A 19,338-nucleotide genomic window follows, 5' to 3' on the forward strand; every position below is an offset into this window, starting at 1 on the left:
TCTCAACTCCAGAGGATCCTCTGAGGCCTCCATTAAAACTGAATCATAATTTAATTCCCTGCTTTGCCCAATCTTGCATCCCTCACTCCTCACAGACATTTCTCTCAAGAGCACTCACCATTAATTGCTTGCACACAAATTTGTGCTTCAGTCTGTTTCCTGGAGAAGCTGATCACAAAAATGTCTTTGGTATTATCCAAATAATATTACTTAATGCTTTAGTCTTTTTTGTGTTTCATACTTGAAAATAACACTCTGATACATGGTAGCTACCAAATCTAGTCTCAGAAGGAGGAATAGGAAATTGAACCACAAGATAATTTAATTGACTGAATTGGCCAGCTTTATCGGCATTATTCATTTTGTCACAAAAAGTAAAAATTAACACAAGCATAATTAACCATTACAAATAGCTATATTACAACAATTATAAAAAATTTTTTTTAATTTTTTATGTATATATTTTTTGAGACAGAGTCTCACTCTGTCACCCAGGCTGCAGTGCAATGGCACAATCTTGGCTGACTGCAACCTCCAGCTCCCGGGTTCAAGTGATTCTCCTGCCTCAGCCTCCTGAGTAGCTGGGATTACAGGTGCCTGCCACCATGCCCGGCTAATTTTTGTATTTTTAGTAGAGACAGGGTTTCACCATGTTGGTCAGGCTGGTCTTGAGCTCTTGACCTCGTGATCCGCCCGCCTTGGCTTCCCAAAGTGCTGGGATTACAGGGGTGAGCCACCATGCCCTACCTATGATTTTTTTATTAACGGGATTTAAATTATTTAGTTTAACGGTTCATTTTGCTTGTAACTTTTAAACTATTTATATGAAAAGACAGATCATAATATTTAACCCATAAGCGTCATAGATGTAAGATTTTAAAATGGTATAATCATATCATTTCTTATGACAGCAGAGTTGAATTACCAAAAATAACAAATTTATTTTTATATAATGTAGTTATCTTTGTAAATGTGGACTGTAGTTTCTGGCCATTGGAGTGTTCATTGGGTTGATGACGCATTAGCTTTGTCAGGAATACTGTGCTCGTGGAAAGTAACACAGTAATATTTTGGTTTTAGTCTAACATTATAACGGATTGTACTAGAGAGTATCTACTGACCGTCTACAGCAATCCCTCCTCCTCCTTTCTTGTATTTCAGGTTTGTAAGACTAAACATTGTGTTTCTGAAACTCTTGCAACTGGAGAGATGATTTTGTCCCCGGGTGTGATTTAAGTGCTCCGGATGAAAAGCGCTCTCATGAGATTTAAGAGGTGGAAGGGTAGGAAGCCCCCATACAAGCTCATCAGGAGCTCTGGTAGACTGGGGGTCTGCAAGGGCCAGACTCCATGTTCCTCTGTCTATCCCCAGCCTCCCGGGTGTCGGTTGAGAGGGCAGCAGTCTCCTGACCAATGGATTGAAGCTGCAGTGGTGCAACTTGAAAACAAATGTCCAGCTGCAACCCGACTTCGGCTCCTCTAGCCTTTCCACTGGCTTTATAAACACCAGATTCCCTATGTTAAACCCCATGCACTTGAACTGCTTACACTAGTTTCTTAATATTTTACCGAAACCTGACCGATACATTTTCCTACCTACAAAAAAAAGTCAACCTGGTTTTACTTAAACCATGACTACTGCTGTTAACACAAATGAATACATAAATGCATATGTGACAATTCGCTCTCCTTCCTTTGTAATGTAAGAAGGTATTTTCTCTCCATCAAACCACTTTTGGGGGGCAATTTCAATGTATTTTTCTGGAAAAAAAAAAAAGCCTGCTAAGATAAGTGAGAGCTAAGGCTCTAGAATAAAGATGAGCCTAGAGATCACTTCTCCTGAGAGCACTCAGCACTAACTGCTTTCACACAAATTTCTGCTTTAGTCTCTTTCCTGGGGAGGCTGGAGGCCACAAAAATTTCTTTGATGTCATCCAAATAGTATTAATTGCTTGCAAATAATTAATTCCAAATAATTAACATTAAGAAAATGCAACCAAACCCAAAACATCCAGTCCTATCACCAGAGATAAGAACTGTGAGATCTTACACCTCTTACTTTGCCTCCAAGACAGCTATGTCCAGTGGATGAGGCCTGTATTAGGGCATTCTTGCACTGCTGTATAGAAATACCTGAGACTGAGTAATTTATAAGAAAAGAGGTTTAACTGGTTCAGGGTTCTGCAGGCTGTACAGGAAGCATAGTAGCATCTGTCTCTGGGGAGGCCTCAGGAAGCCTCCAATCATGACAGATGGCAAAGGGGGAATAAGCACATCACAGGGCAAAAGCAGGAGTGAGAGAGAGAGAAAGCAAGGGGGATGTGCCACATGTTTTTAATCAGCCAGATCTCCAAGAGGTTACTCATTATCACGAGGACAGCACCAAGGGGATGGTGACAAACCATTCATGAGAACCATCCCCATGATCGAATCACCTCCCACCAGGCCCCAACTTCATTCCTGGGGATTACAATTCAACATGACATTTGGGTAGGGACACAGATACAAATGATATCAAGGCCTTAAAGTCAGGTAGAAACTGACAAGGGTGGGTCACAACTGGACCTTCCACGCTGAAGTTTCTCCTCAGTCAGAAAGTGTGGCATTTTTCCAGGCTCTGCAATGAGAGACTAGCCACATGGGTTCTGGCAAACCTGGCTCTGTAAGACTCCAGAGGTGGAAGGAGAGAGGTTGTCCACACTGCCAGATAACTGCAGTATTGAATGCAGAGCCCTTGTCTCTGTCAGCAGTTGTGCCTTCACCACTATGCCCCATGCTTGATTCCTTCTAGACAGAGCATAGGATAGTCTAGCAGACACGTGGCTTAGCAAACGGCTCATCTACTGTAGACTAACAGATGCCTAACATGCAAATATGGGCTTGCAACAGTGATAATTAAAATAATGATGTCTTTGAAAGATTTCTTTGACATAAAATAGAGAAGATGCTTCATCATTCCTACAACACTGACTTTCTCCTAGGTGCATTCTCCTAAAGGTGAATAGGAGAGCAATACTGAAGTATGGTTTATCAATGACACAAGCCAGCCTGTGATGGGATATTACACAGTGGACCCCAAATATGATATATGATATAATAAGAAAAACACTTAAAATTGTTAGTATTGAGCTTAAAAGAAAAACACTTCAGTCAGAGGATCTGGGTTTGAATCCAGCCCAATTCCACATTTACAGGCTATGGATCTTTAATAAGTTACTTAACCTTCCTGAGCCCCAGCTTCCCCATCTCTAACACAAGGGGATTTTAGAGGTTATGTAGGCTCCAGAAAGGCAAGCTGATTTGTTCTCAGCTATCTCCCCATAATTAAGCATTTAACTCAGCACAGTGTAGGTTTCTATTCATATTTGTTGAGAATGAATGGATAGTTACCTAGTATAATTGTAATAAGGATTAGAGAAAATACAGGTAAATTACATGGAACATAGAAAGCCCTCAATAAGTAATTGTTTCTAATATGAAAAGCCCCTAGTCTTGAGTCCTCCTTCCTTCTTTAATCCTGAACGATCCTTTTAATCTGCACATGTTCTGATGAACTCACATCACCTAATGATGCCATGCTTGTCTCAGCCCAACTGCAGCCATCTTGAGCCTTATCTGGCAGAAATTAAGACTTAACTGCTAATATTCACACCAGCTCCTCCTTCTAGGCAATCTGAACCCTGCCTCTTCCAAGATGGGTGCCCATTTGACATGGCAATTGTCTTTAGGTTCAGATAAGACTCAGGGGATGGGATTGGTGGGGATAGTCCCTGCCTTGCAATTGATTGGAGCCCATACTGAAGTTTGGGGCAGCACAGATGGTAGTAGTGTGGGTGGGGGCTGCTCTTTTGACTTTAGAAAGACAAAGGAGACTACTACACAGTAAGGAATTCTGGAGTACAGTCTCAACCCAAGAGTCCAAGGCCTGGGTGCCTCAGTCTCAGCCTCCTCAGCCTAGTGCTGACTTCAGGCAGCAGCAGAGGAGACACCATTAGCCTCTGCTGCCAAGGATTGTCTTTGAAGAATCCCAGATAAGCTGGCAGCCTCCAGATTCTCTCCCCAGGAAGGTGTGAGGAATTCAAGTCTTGCTTGAAGACACTTCAGCTACTGTGGTTACAGTATGCCATGCCTGCTGGCTGTTCTTTACCTACAAGATTGTGTGTTTGCTGCACTGTGGAAAAACCAAGGCCGAAGTCTGTTCTAAGTAGAGTTGCTCTTGAGATTTCTGCCCCTCCTACTGGTTGCCTCTTAATCCAAATTTGATGTAACATTCCATCATCTACTTGGTCTGCTGATGTGGTAGTATTAATTGCTCAAATATCATTTCATGTGGGCAGGAAAGGCCACAGGTCAGAGATGGGATGCAAGCAAGAGGTCCTCCTGCATGGTTGGGTATTATTAAAGGGGCCTTGTCACTAAGGGGTTGTTTTATATCTCCAAAGGTCAGTAGCAATGTGGCTGAACTCTCCTTCTGGAAATCCTCCCATCTCTAAATCTTACTCCTGCAGGTAGGTATAATTCTGGAAATTTTATAACTTCTCTTTATAAGGAAGTCACAGGGTAAGAGCAGAGTTGGAAAGAGATGATGATATAATAAAGGAACTACAAAAGAAGTTCTCTCGAACTTGTATGTCAAAAGAACTTCCCTTGTCTTGTATTGTTTATTTTCTATAACTAAAATAATAAAAAGTAATAGAGAATCAGAGGCACAGGATTTCAAGCAGTATTTTATTTTTTTTCTAATTTCCTTGCAGAATTGACTAAATCATTTTAGAATATTTTTGCTTAAAGTTTCCAAAACTCTTTTGTAATTTTTCTCTCATTTGTGTTTTGCTTTATTATTCTTTCATTCTGTGCTGTAATTGCTACAAGGTCCATTAATCCTGGCCTCATGCTTTATTAGGTAGAACAACAGCCTCACAGATGATTGTTCATAGTTTAGGAAACTTTCTCTGAAGTTCAAGGCTCTACATGTATGAAACTGAATTCCTGAAACAACTGTCCTCTACGATCCCTCAGTGCAAATCGTGCGGTCATGATTGCCCTCTCCTCCAAAATGAGAAAAGTGGCCAGACCCGATATTAGAAACTTCATGTTTTGTGTTGACTGCTACTGATTTCAGAATCTTAATTTTGCGTCATTTTTGAAGATTACCACAATTTTGTTAAATAAGCAAGCTTTAAAAATTACATATGCTAGTTTCACCTTAATCATCAAATTTTTTATTGAAAATCAAAATAGAAAAAGATTCTAAAGATAAAAACAACAAATACTTAAATGCACTGTCAACTCTATGGTAATGCACTTTTTGACAACACCCACAAACAGGTCTGTAAGCTACAATAATTCACTAAATTGTTTGCTGCTTTACAATCGCTGGCAGGAGAGGAGAGGGAAGTGCCACTAGGGCCGAAATAAAGCAAATTGAAAGCCATATAAATAAAAAGCATAAAGCATTGTAAATTCATTGTAATTGGAGTGGTTTGGAGAGGAATAAAATATGCCACCCATCTGCTTTAAAGGAAGGCAATTCAAACATCCCATTCATTAAATAAAATAATAAAAACAAATTTTAACTTCAAGATAGAGTTAAGAGAGTCGAAGAGGGAGGAGAAATAGACACGCAAGGAGACCACACACAGTCACATAGGGGAGATAAAGAGAGAGGTCCCATGGAGGAAGAGACACACACCCATTAACACAGAAAGGAGAAAAGCAGGGCAGATTTTCACAGAGAAGGACCTTCATCTGTGATCTGTGGTCTTTGAATTTTTGATCTTTGAAACCCATGAAGTTAGTGCATGCTTTCCACAGAAGCAGCAGAGAGCCTTGTCACCTGGGGCTCCTGGACTGTGGGCTGAACTTTAGTCAAGAACCAGATGAGATTCACGGGCTAGCCCTCCCAATTTCTTGTTTTTTTGACCAGATGAATAAAGTCTATCTGCTTGCACCACTTTCCACGAGAAAGAAGGCTTACATACTCTGCTCATTCCCTTGTTTCTAAAATGTCAAATGTAAAGCTGATGTTAATATTTTTCTTTGAAAAAAACACAAAAATAATGCTATTTACTCTAAGAACCAGTATGGTTTTTAAAGGAGGAAATGAAGAAGGATGTTTACTAGTTTTATATGTATCGTTTCTTAAAGAATTTCATTGAGAACATTAAGCCCTGAGAAAAATATGTCAGAGAGAAAAAGAGCAGAAAAAAATGGGAGAAAAAGAAGCAAGCCACAAAAGCAATAGCCACCTTGCACGACCACACACCTACAAGCTAGGGAAAGCAGGGAGATGCCGGAGAGAGATCAGTGGAGCCACCAGTGAGGTGAGCAATCTCTGCTCCTTCCTGCATGGGCACCCCTGTGCTGGGCCTTCCACATTGAAACGATGCATTTATGTTTTGTTTTGTTTTTTTTTGTGAGACAGAGTCTCGCTCTGTCACCCAGGCTAGAGTACAGTGGCGCGATCTCGGCTCACTGCAAGCTCCGCCTCCTGGGTTCACACCATTCTCCTGCCTCAGCCTCCTGAGTAGCTGGGACTACAGGCGCCCACCACCACGCCTGGCTAATTTTTTTGTATTTTGAGTAGAGATGGGGTTTCACCGTGTTAACCAGGGTGGTCTCGATCTCCTGACCTCGTGATCTGCCCGCCTGGGCCTCCCAAAGTGCTGGGACTACAAGCGTGAGCCACCGTGTCCTGCCTTGAAATGATGCATTTAAAGATGAAGCTGATATAAGTTTACACCATTTAGAGATTTTTAAAACAGCTTTATTGAGATGTCATTGACATACATAAAGTGCACATATTCAAAGTGTAGAACTTGAACTATTCCTACAAAATAGGGAACATACTCATCACTCCCAAAGGTTTCTTTGCACCACTTCATAATCCCTTCCTCTAATACCTCCTCACCTCTCTTCTGGTAATGCTGATCTGTTTTCTGTCAGTTTACACATGCTTGCATTTCTTAGAACTTCATAAAATTGGAATTAAATAGGATTTAATCTCCCTTTTTTTTACGGACTTCTTTCACTCAGACTAATTACTTAGATTCATTCATATTGTAGCATATATCAGTAGTTCATATTTATTAATGAGTAGCTTTCCATTGGATAGATATACCATATACCACAATTAGTTTATGCATTCATCTATTGATGGCAATTGGAGTTCGTTCCACATTTTGTCTATTATAAATAAAGCTTGAACATGTATTTGTATGCAAATCTTTATAAGGACTTGTGCTTTCATATTTCTCTTGGGTAAATTACTAGGAGAAGGGATAGATCATGTAATAGTTATATGTTTAACTTTTTACAAAACAGAATGGTTTCCAAAGTGGTTGTGCTATTTTACATTTCCACCAGCAGTGGGTAAGAGATCCACTTTGCTGCCAACATGTGCCATGGTCAGCTTTTAAAATTTTAGCCATTTTAATAGGTCTGCAGTGGCATCTCACTGGGGGAGGAGGGTTACCAAATAATTTATTTGTAAACATAGTACACATGAAAGAACTTAAATGGATGTCTTGGTACAACTTATAGAAAAAGATAAAGATAAACCCAAATGCATGCACTGACTTGGTGGAAGTCACTCCCTTGGCTATGAGGGAACCAACCTAAGGTTAAGCTGTCAGCATCACTGTCTCTCAGGGTGAGCTTGTCGAAGACATACTTGGCCGTGCCAGATTCCAGGGCCCCTATCTCATGCAAGCTGGTTTCAGTGGTCACTCATCTTTACTGGATTTTACCTACTCATTCAGGTAATGAATATCAATGAAGCCACACAAATGGTTTCTGTTTTTTTCAGTGATCATTTGTAGCTGATTCATGCTTTTATTCAAATGCAACATATTCCGTTGCATTCGGCCCATTCTCCCAGTGGCCATGGCCTGGTTTCTTGATATCCTGAAGGAAGATTTGGCCACTTTGTTGGTTCTGCAGCTTCAACATTTTCTCAGCATGTCCCCTCTCCTCATGAGATTGGTGAGGAAATTGTCAAAGTTTTTCAAAGCCACATAATCGCAGTTAAAGTAACAAGACATTGACAGGTAGATGGGGAAGTGTTGAGCTCAAAGTTGATCTGGTGGTTGACAGTGACCTCCAAGTTCTGGTGGTAATTCTTGTGCACCTGCTTGGGGGACCAGTCACCATAGCAGGTGATAGGGAACTTGGCGCTGTCCAAGGGATCCATGAGAAAGTTCTAAGCAGCCAGCCATCTGGGTGGGGAATGAATTGAGAGACAGACCAGGTTCCATGGAAGCACTTTTGAAGTAGGAACACACTCTGACCTCTGAGAAGCACCTCTGCTCCATCTCATTGTAGATTTACTTGTATTTCCTTAAATATATTAAATATCTCTCTTGTGCTTATTTGCCATTTATGTATCTTCTTAGATATGGTGTTGGTTTAAAACTTTTGACCATTGGAAAAAAATGGGTACTTTTTCCTCATTATTGATGTTTAAGAGTTCTTTATGTGTTCTAGATACTAGTCTTTTATCAAATGTATGCTAGGCAAAGATTTTCTCTCAGTCTTGGTTTGTCTTTTTATTATTTAACAATGATTTTTAAAGAATTTTTAAAATTTTTATGAAGTCTACGTTACTAATTTGTTCTTCTATGAATTATGCTTTTGGTGTTGCATCTAAGAAATCTTTGCCTAATCCAAAATTACAAAGGTTTCTCCTATGTTATATTCTAGAAGCTGTAGAGTTATAGGTTTCACATTTGGATTCATGACCCATTTTGCATTAATTTTTGCATATAGCGTAACATACGGATTAAAGGGTTTTTCTTTATTTATTGCACGTGGATATCCAATTGTTTCAGCACTTTCTATTGAAAAGACTGTCCTTTCACCATTGAATTACCTTTGTATCTTGGTTAAAAATCAATTGCCATTTTCTAGACTATTTTATTTCATTGTTCTATTCTCTATCTTTGTACCAATACCACACTACCTTAATTACTATTGCTTTATAATAAATCATAAAATAATATGGTATTTGGCAGGGCGCGGTGGCTCACGCCTGTAATCCCAGCACTTTGGGAGGCCGAGGAGGGCGGATCATGAGATCAGGAGATCGAGACCATTCTGGCTAACACGGTGAAACCCCGTCTCTACTAAAAATCCAAAAAAAACTAGCCAGGCGTGGTGGCAGGAGCCTGTAGTCCCAGCTACTCGGGAGGCTGAGGAGCACCTACTCGGGAGGCTGAGGCGGGTGCCTGTAGTCCCAGCTATTCAAGAAGGCGGAGCTTGCAGTGAGCCAAGATCGCGCCACTGCACTCTAGCCTGGGTGACAGGGCAAGACTCCCTCTCAAAAAAAAAAAAATAATAATAATAATAATAATAATAATAATAATAAGGTATTTGTGCTCTAACTCTATTTTTTGTTTTCAAAGTTGTTTTAACCATTCGAATAGACTTGGAGTTATTAAAACCTACAAAAATTAAAACCTCGCATTTCCTCCCAATTCTTATCATGCTAGCACCTTTAATTAGGAATTGAATTTAGGTATAACTAGATGCATATAAATTTATGTTATCCATTTAGCAGTCTTGTTATCCCATACCCAAAAGCTGTATTATTAGGAGAGTCCTGTTACAGAGAATAGTCTCCAAACTGGAAGAACCAACTTGGGTTAGAGGGTGTTAAAGCTTAAGATGGAAAATAAGAAAATGAGAGCACATTTGATTATCTTTATTCATATTCCAATTCCAAAGACACTATATTCAGGGCCCTGAAATAACCTGGAGATGTTATCTTTAAGGCACTGGTAATACAGCTTAAAGATTGTTTATGTTTTAGGAAGAAACTAGAACAACAGAGATTAGCCCAAACTCTTACTTTACAAGAAGAGAACGACACCACAGGCTAGAACAATTAGTCAATTGCTGGAAATATTCTACGATGTAACATTAAATAATTCTTTGTATTTAAAAATTTTTTTTAAATTGTGTACTTTTAAAAAATAGCTTTCTGCTCATGTTGTGTTGGAGTAATAATAAACCAAAGGGGACTCAGCAGGCTTTCTGCTGTATATCCTTATTCTGGTGTAAATCACATCAGTGTATGGTAGAATACTGGAACTGAGAACATCTGCCTAATGAAATACATAATAGTAATAAAGTGAGAAGACTTTAATAAACAAGATGGAGACTCAGAAAACCTGTGAGAAAGGCAGACATATTTGCTTTGTCATGTAAAAACTTGAAATGTACAATAAAAGAGACCATAAAGAAGCTCTAATGGAAAAAAGTCTGACTGGTGTTTAGAAAAAAAGAAAAAGAGAGACATAGATAAGAGGGAAGAGAGAGAAGGAGGGACAGAGAATAAGACAAAGGGTGGAGGGAGAGAAGGAAGGAAGAGAGGGAGGGAAGGAGGGAGAGAACAGAGATGAAGACAGAGATGGAAGGAGGAAGGGAAGAAGGACAAGAAGAAGAAAACAATAGAGGTGAAAGAAAGAACATCTACAAATTGATTGAAAAAATTAAAATTACCCAACAGAAAAACAGGCAAATAATATTAATAGGCAAACACTGTCAAAGAGGTATATATAAGCGAATAGATTTTTTAAGAAAAACTCAAATTTACCACTAATGAGGGAAATGCAACTTAAAGTGTCAGGATGACAAAAATTTAAAAGATTGATAATATCCAGTACAAATGAGAATGAGATGAAGTTAGTACTCTCATGTACTGGTTTAGGAAATATTTCAAGAAAGGAGTCTAGAAATATTATTAAAATATAAACTGTATGTTGCCTTTGACCCAGTGATCCCACATTTGAGATTTTCTCCTACAGGGAAAAGAAAAAAGATTATTATACAAAGTTTGAGTTTACTGAAGCACTGTTTATAGGGGCAAAATATTGGAAATAATTAGAATGGTTTTTTTTTTTTTTTTTTTATGATGTTAAGGAATCGTGGCTTTTTCTTTATTTATTTCTTTTTTTTTTATTATACTTTAGGGTTTTAGGGTACATGTGCACAATGTGCAGGTTTGTTACATATGTATCCATGTGCCATGTTGATTTCCTGCACCCATCAACTCGTCATTTAGCATTAGGTGTATCTCCTAATGCTGTCCCTCCCCCCTCCCCCCACCCCACAACAGTCCCCGGAGTGTGATGTTCCCCTTCCTGTGTCCATGAGTTCTCATTGTTCAATTCCCACCTATAAGTGAGAACATGCGGTGTTTGGTTTTTTGTCCTTGCGATAGTTTACTGAGAATGATGGTTTCCAGTTTCATCCATGTCCCTACAAAGGACGCGAACTCATCATTTTTTATGGCTGCATAGTATTCCATGGTGTATATGTGCCACATTTTCTTAATCCAGTCTATTGTTGTTGGACATTTGGGTTGGTTCCAACTCTTTGCTATTGTGAATAGTGCCACAAGAAACATACGTGTGCATGTTTACAAATAAAAGCTAATTAAATAAATTATAGAAAATTAATAAGATAGAATATTGGGCACTCCAAAAAATGAGTTGGAGGGGAAATCCAGAGAGCTGTCTATAATACATTAAGTGGAAAAAGAAAGGTTACAGATTCATGAATAAATATGCTCTCATTTTACAACATGTTTACATCTGTTTATATATGTTCGTGTGAATGCAGAGGAGTGAAACATTAGTTATCTACTGGAGGTGGGTTTGGAAAAAGATGGAGGGAGGGGTAAGATTGTAAATGGCATTCTTCTTGGATCTGTTTTCTGTCTAACATACTACATAATACCAACTACAGAGTCAAAACAAAAATATTTGTTCTTTGGAATCATTACAAAGTCAAACAAATGCTTTGAAAATTGAATAGAGAAGAAAATATTGAAAAGCACAGTAAGAAATAGACAACATGTCTCCCGGACTGAAATTAGAATGGTGCATTTGACTATGTACATATCTGTGATAATAATATAGCAAAAGAAAAGTTGTATCAATAGGAGTGGAGGATGGATTAGTGATTGGCAAAGGACCACAGAACGATGGTGTTTATTGAGCCAAACTTAGGCAATAGAAGCTCAGCTCAGTCAAGCTCCCAGCTTACTCTCAGCGAGTCTATGTCTCTTGCAGAAGTGAATTTTTAAGACAAGTTTATCCTAGCCCCTTCTACTTGCTCTAATCCCACACTTACAAAATAACCTAAATTCTAAGTGGTTTTTCCATATGCTTTCCTATTGGGTTGAAAGCCAACTGATATTATATACCAGGATATTTGATATTTTAATTTGCATGTCAATATCTCATAAATTTGAAAAATATGAGTCAGTCTCTCAGAATCTGATCAACTCCAAGGCTTAAACAGCAACAAATTTTTGAATCTGTGAAACTGAGTACCAATCTCCAAGCCTTAGTAACTTTTTAAAAAAATTTTTTGAAGCAAGGTCTCACTCTGTCGCCCAGGCTGGAGTGCAGTGGCACAATCATGATTCTCAGCAGCTTTGGCCTCCCTAGGCTCAGGTGATCCTCCCACCTCAGCCTCCCAGTAGCTAGGACTACAGACAGGTGCCATCATGCCCAGCTAATTTTTTGTCTTTTTACTAGAGACAGGATTTCACCATGTTGCCCATGCTGGCCTCAAATTCCTGGACTCAAGCAATCCTACCACCTTGGCCTCCCAAAATGTTGGGATTACAGGTGTAAGCCACGGCTCCCAGCCTTGTTGATGACTTTTCTAAGATCACAGCCCAGTGTGAGGTGATGTCTAGGCAGCCGCCAGTCTACAGCACCAGTTCCTCTCCCACTACCACCCACATATCTCAAAGGCAGACCCTCAGTTTTGCAGGTCTAGAAACTTACCGTTAATCAGACTCAGATAGACTAACTCATATTTTCCCAAATGACAAAATACTGATAATAGTGTCTCCATGTGCCCTTAACAGCAACTACTCAGTTACAAAGATGCTAATGAGGTGGAAATCTAGAGCAAGATCACATCTTAAGTGGCCTGAGAGAAGCATAGAACAGGTAAGCTGTTTCATCCAGAAATCAAACTTCAAATACCTCGAAAAGCAATTGATCTTCACTGATGTCTCCAAAACAAACCAAAGAGAGAGTAATAGAGTATAACATATGTCAAAATTCCTAAAATCCCCTGCACTTGTGTCTCTCAGTCTGCAATCCCAGGCAATTGTCCTCATATCTTTCTCTTCTCATAAAACTCACCCCACAAACTGCTTATGTGAGCTCAAACTCTTCCCGCAGTATCCTGCTTTCTAGGCCCTTTCTGGCTCTCTGCAAAGAGCTCCTTGTCTTTCTAACATAAACCAGTCTACAGCCTCCTGCCTTCCAGTTCTCTTCTTCCCTTAGCACAACAAAGGCTCAGGACCTAAGCAGGACAACACAGGCTGAAAAGGACATTAATATTCATAACTATACATTAATACTCTTCTCTGTCCCAGAGAGAAATTCCCAGAATGGCAGTGGGAAGCTTATAAGATGAGCCAGCTGTTCTTGGGTGGCCATTTTCAGTTAAGTGACATGCTAACATAAATTAAGCATATGTGGTTTGAAGTGAAGCTAGACTTTTTAATTTTTTTTATTTTTTGAGATGGAGTTTTGTTCTTGTTGCCCAGGCTGGAGTGTAATGGCGTGATCTCAGCTCATTGCAACCTCTGCCTCCCAGGTTCAAGTGATTCTCCTGCCTAAGCCTCCTAAGTAGCTGGGATTACAGGCACGTGCCACCACGCCCAGCTAATTTTTATATTTTTAGTAGAGATGGGGTTTCACCATGTTGGCCAGGCTGGTCTCAAACTCCTGACATCAGGTGATCCACCCGCGTTGGCCTCCCAAAGTGCTAGGATTACAGACGTGAGCCACCGAGCCCAGCCCACTAGACAAGTTTTAAGGTCATGTGCTTCCCAACATGAAGAGTTCAAAAATAGACTGGAGGACCATCATCCTGGGTGTTGTGGAGGAAATTCCACACTGAGTGAGTGGTGAATGCCGCTGACCTGGAAGGTGTTCCTATGCCAAAAATGGATGATTTTTGGACCAGTCGTCATGGCATAATTACAATAGGTGAGTAATTTTCACACTCTATTTAACAATGTTCCAACATCCCTGTGTGCAAAGAGATAGCATTATATATTCTGTTTCTTTACTCAGTTCTGCCCTAGCAGAGTACCACCAGGGACTGGATGAACAAAATTCATTAGGAGGTTAGCATTAGTTTAAAACTCAAAGGTATTCTTTCTCCATTCTTTTACACTCTTGCTCATATAAACAGATATTGGTTTGGGGTGATTCAAGCCACGTTTCACCCTTGACCAGCCCACCCTTCTGTGGGAATTTTTCTTTTGCTCACATGAAGGGCCATGTGAACTATTTTGGAATTCTGCAAGATGCAGCAATAAAAATGACTTTGGCTCAACATGTATGCCTGTGGAGCTATCTACCCCAGATCAAATAGTTTTCACTCTATAAATAAATGGTTGACCTGTTCATTTTAGCCAGCTTGTCTAAACATGGCAGTTTAGTAGAGAAGTGATCCAGATTTCCAGTGTTGAGGACTTACATATATTGCACACACTTGAACACATAAGCAGCTCGTGTACACACACATGCACAAATGGAGCCAGAACGCATCCTGGCATTCTTCCTCCTCTAATCATCTTGGGAGCATCTGGCTTCTGCAGAGGGATCACTCAGTGAATAATCAGTGCAGGGAGGAAGAATGATCCTAGGATTTTTTTCTAGAGCACCTCTGGTTCAGTAGGCATTACAATGAAAAGTGGGGCAAATACCAACCTTAAACTGCATTGGCTATTTAGTTTTCAGCCAGAAAAGCAAAGATAGAAAAGGGGAGTACCTGTGGCCAAATGTCTGTGATTACCGCGGTGGCAGGCTTCCAGAGACACCAAGCCTTAATTTTGTTTCATCAGGATACTTCCTAAGTTGCTATTGAGAAGTATTTTCAACAATCTCATTTTTATTAGCCGTTTGTGCCCATTATAGTTTTCTAGTTGCTAGTTTGTTATGGCTTTAACATAAATAAGGTTCTAAAAATGTCTCACGTGAGTAGTTGCAGAGCTGGGTATGCTATTTAGACCATATAAAAAGCCCATGCAAAGGATTTCCCTTGTAATGGGACTCTTTTATATTTAATAGAACTGTCATATAAACATATACTAGCATTTAAAATGCAGTTTCTGGGCTATAAAATAAACACCATTTCTAATATTGCTGTTGGCTTTCACATGCACGGAGCTCAGTTCATTAAATGCTCTTTACTCCATTTATGTGAAATTTGTTTTTACCACCAGAGCAGCAGACAAAGTGCATTATCCCTTGAAATGCAGCCATGATCAAGGAAAGAATTGTGAAACTCAGACATGCCAAATTTTTTATGTAGATTCAAACAAATTGTAGTTAATTTTAACACCTTGTCTAACACCACAAATCTGGTAAGCTTCTAATGAATTATTAAGGATAATGATAACAGCATTTGTATATAGAAATATAAATGTGAACATACCACAAAGAAATGATTAAAGCTGTATTTAGAGATATATTCATATTCAGTGTTTGCCTGAAAGTTGCGTAGTAGCAATACTTCATTTATATTATAAATTAAAATAAAGCACATTTAAATAAAGTGACTCTGCATTGACTATCTTCATAAACTTAAGCAAAAATTCACTACAATGTGGTCTATTATCTCATCTGAAAAATGAAAGATAATGCTATTCACCTGACTTATAGTTTCCTTATAAATGAATTAAAACATATAAAGTTCTTAGATCATTGCCAGGCTTACAATCAGTAATCAATGAGTGTTAGCTAGCACTGTTATCACTTTTTTAGAACTTTATTTTAGAGGCACCGAAAGTCAATATTTTGTTGCATAGGTTGGAAAATTTTGGTTAGAAATCATGAGTGTAAATTTTGTGATAGGTAGAAAATGCTATGTTATTTATAGATACATATTATCAATCAATCAATCTAGATTAATATATCCATTCATAAATATTTTCTTATATTTAGTTTTTATGAAATTTGAGGAGTTTGGGAGAACCACAGGATACAATCACTGTCTTTAAGAAATTCATGTGAACATGAAGAAATTAATGCTATTAATAAATTTTAAAATAATATAATTAATTTTAAAAAAACAGTGTCATTACCAAATGGTTGGGAAATTATTGGCACTTTGACACATGTTGTAGAACAACTGGCAATTCCTAATAAGGCAACACAGAAAAACAAGCCTGGTAAATTAAAGACCTAAATATAAAAATTAAGACAGCAAAAATTTTAGGAGAAAAATTAGAAGGATATCTTTATGACATCAGGATAGAGAATAATTTGTTAAATCAAAACTACACAGGAAAAGATGTTTGAAATTTAACTATCAAAATTTAAAATTTCTGTGTGATAAGTGACAACATAAAAAAACTGAGACAAGTTACAGACTAGAAGATATTTGCAGGCATATTAAAATCTCCTTTCTCTCAAATAGTATCTGGAGTTCCTCATGTATTATAAACCAAAAGACAACCCAATAAATAGTGGGCAAGGAGCTCACAGAGAAGAAAACACAATGGCCAGTAATTATATAAAAGTTCTCTCAACCTCTCTATAATAAATGGTTATGCAAACAAAATAACAATCATAGAGTTTTTACTTTCAATGATAGCTAACTAACTTGCATGAAACTAAATATTTTAATGTAAGACAATAAAAATAACTGGAAATTTTTTAAAATCAGTTTTAAGACGTCAGAGAACAATCAAAATAGTTAGGATATTAGGAAGCAATATTGCAAGGAGAACAGAAGAACAGTGATATGAGATCAACATTTACTGTTGCCTGGACCATTGAAATATTTGCCAATCCATAACTTTTGGCCAAGAGGCTAGAGGTCTAACAAAAACTGGTAACTAGAATGAAAAACAGTGAAGAATTTTGACAGTCTCAAAAGCTGGGAAGGATAATACTGGAGCTCAAGCCTCATCATAGAAGACTCTGGTAAAATACTCCAGACATTCCCTTTAAAACCCAGAAAGTCTATACTCTTGGGCTAAGGAAAATGGAAATAGAGTACTTCTCACTATTATTAAAACAAACAAACAAAAAACAAAATAACCTTGATTCAGTTCAGCGTAAGATCAATGAAGTTTACCTATTTCTCTTCTAATTGGTTATCTGCCAGAAGCAAAAATTTGTCCTCCATGTAGAAAATCAGCAACATCAGAAGCCTCACGTTATCTTTAAATCTTTTCATATACAGTGTCTGACATCCAGTAAAAATTATCAGTCATACCAGACATAGAATCAAATCACTGAAAACAAGGAGAAAAACTTGGGATAATAGAAATAGATCCATAGGAGATCAAAATATTAGTTATCAGACACAGACTTTAAAATAATGTGATTAACATGTTCAGGAAAAATACATGACACAATAGAGTTTTTCAGCCAAGAAACAGAATAAAGAAAAAGTCAGACAGAAATTCTACTTGGAAAAATAGAATAGCCAAAATAAAGAACTCAATGGATTGATTTAACAGAGGACTGAACACTGCTAAAAAGAGAATTAATGAACTGAAACATATATAGGCAGTTATTCTTGCATAAAAGCCCACTTTTTCTAATGTTATATAACTATATCAACTTTCTTTTGGTTAATATTTGTGTATACATCTTTTTATTAATTTTTTTCTCTTTTAAATTTGCTTTCAACATTTCTACAGCCTTACATTTAAAATGCATCTCATGTATGTCATAAATGTCTGGCTTTAAAAAAAAAACTGACAAATCTTTTAATCACAGTATTCAGACTGCTTACATTTAATTAAAACTCTCATATATTTGTGTTTAAATTGACTATCCTACTGTTTACTTTCTTTTTGTTCTGATATGGTTTGGCTGTGTCCCCATCCAAATCTCACCTTGAATTGTAATAATCCCCACATGTCAGGGCAGGGCCAAGTGGAGACAATTGAATCATGGGAGAGGTTTCCCCCATACTGTTCGAGTGGTAGTGAATAAATCCCATGAGATCTGATGGTTTTATAAATGGGAGTTCCCCTGAACAAGCTTTCTTGCCTGTCGGCATGTAAGACGTGACTTTGCTCCTTATTCACCTTCTGCCATAATTGTGAGACCTCCTCAGCTATGTGGAACTGTAAGTCAATTAAACCTCTTTCCTTTATACATTACTCAGTCTCAGCCTTGTCTTTATTAACAGTGTGAGAACAGATTAATTTTTTTATTTTTCCTCAATTTTAGTCAAGTATTAATCAAGTACTATTCCACAGTCTCTATTACTTTATAATTCATTTTACTATTCTTTTATTGATTACCCTAAAGATTAAAACATACATTTTTGATTTATTACTTTTTAATATTTATTATTTTTGCTATGTCCCCAACAATGCATATACTCTTTTCCCACCTTTGGTCTATTAGTTGTCATGTATTTTACTTATTCAAATATTGTAGGCCATACAGTGTATTAAACAATATATTAGCATTTATTCAATTGTATTCATATAAAGTATGCAATTTTCCATGTTTCTCACCCTCCCATCATATCAAAACTTCTTTTCTGTTCATCTAAAAATGTTTTCAACTAATTTTAATTAATGTATCATTTTAAATTATCAGTTGGATCTTCAGGTGGAAAATTTAATTAACATTTTCATGACTGAAGAAAAATATCAATAGAACTTATCACATTTAAGCTAGCTGAATTTTTAAGTGAAGCAACTTCTTGGACTTGAGTTTTTTAATGAAACAGAGGCCTTGCATAGTTTTGCTCTTCACATCTTTTCTAGGTGAACATGGGGGACAGAAAGGGAACCAGAGAGACCCTGTTACAGTTTTACTTCGGAGAGCAGGCTAAGATGTGGGGTAAAAAGATTACAGAAGCAAGACTTTTCAATTGGATGTCTAATTATTTTTAAGGCACTATCTTTCTCTTAGCCTGATTTACATTAAATCCAGACACACTGTCTTTCATTAAAACAATTTTTGGTAGCACTAAGGCAGAATTATTAATAGCTTCATCATTCTTCTTATCCAATGCTGAAACATTCAAGATAGACTTTTAAATTATTGGTACTGAAAAAAACTCATCTCCTTCATCATTTAAAGTTGGTGATTTCCCAAATTAACAGCCTTTTCTTTAATGAGACACACAGAAATAAAAGGGAGGTAGAGACCTTTCTCTTGCATTTGGACCAAAATGACTTTATTACTTAGTATAGTTAAAATCATCAAAGACAGCTTCCATGTTTTAACAATGGATTCTCTGCAGTTTATAGGGATATTGTTCTACAGAGGAAAAACAAACTGAGGACTTTTATAAGAGGGCATTCTTGGTTCAGAGTGCA

The 19,338-nt window shown here is 37.8% G+C and overlaps 1 long non-coding RNA gene across 2 annotated transcripts in view; it reads right to left on the bottom strand.

The window, feature by feature from the left end:
- LOC134735620 (uncharacterized) overlaps positions 1-19,338 on the bottom strand; it is a 334,319-nt gene that overhangs the window by 95,636 nt on the left and 219,345 nt on the right. The window lies entirely within an intron of this gene.

The sequence above is a fragment of the Symphalangus syndactylus genome, chromosome 2 (assembly GCF_028878055.3).
Source record: "Symphalangus syndactylus isolate Jambi chromosome 2, NHGRI_mSymSyn1-v2.1_pri, whole genome shotgun sequence".
NCBI lineage: Eukaryota > Metazoa > Chordata > Mammalia > Primates > Hylobatidae > Symphalangus > Symphalangus syndactylus.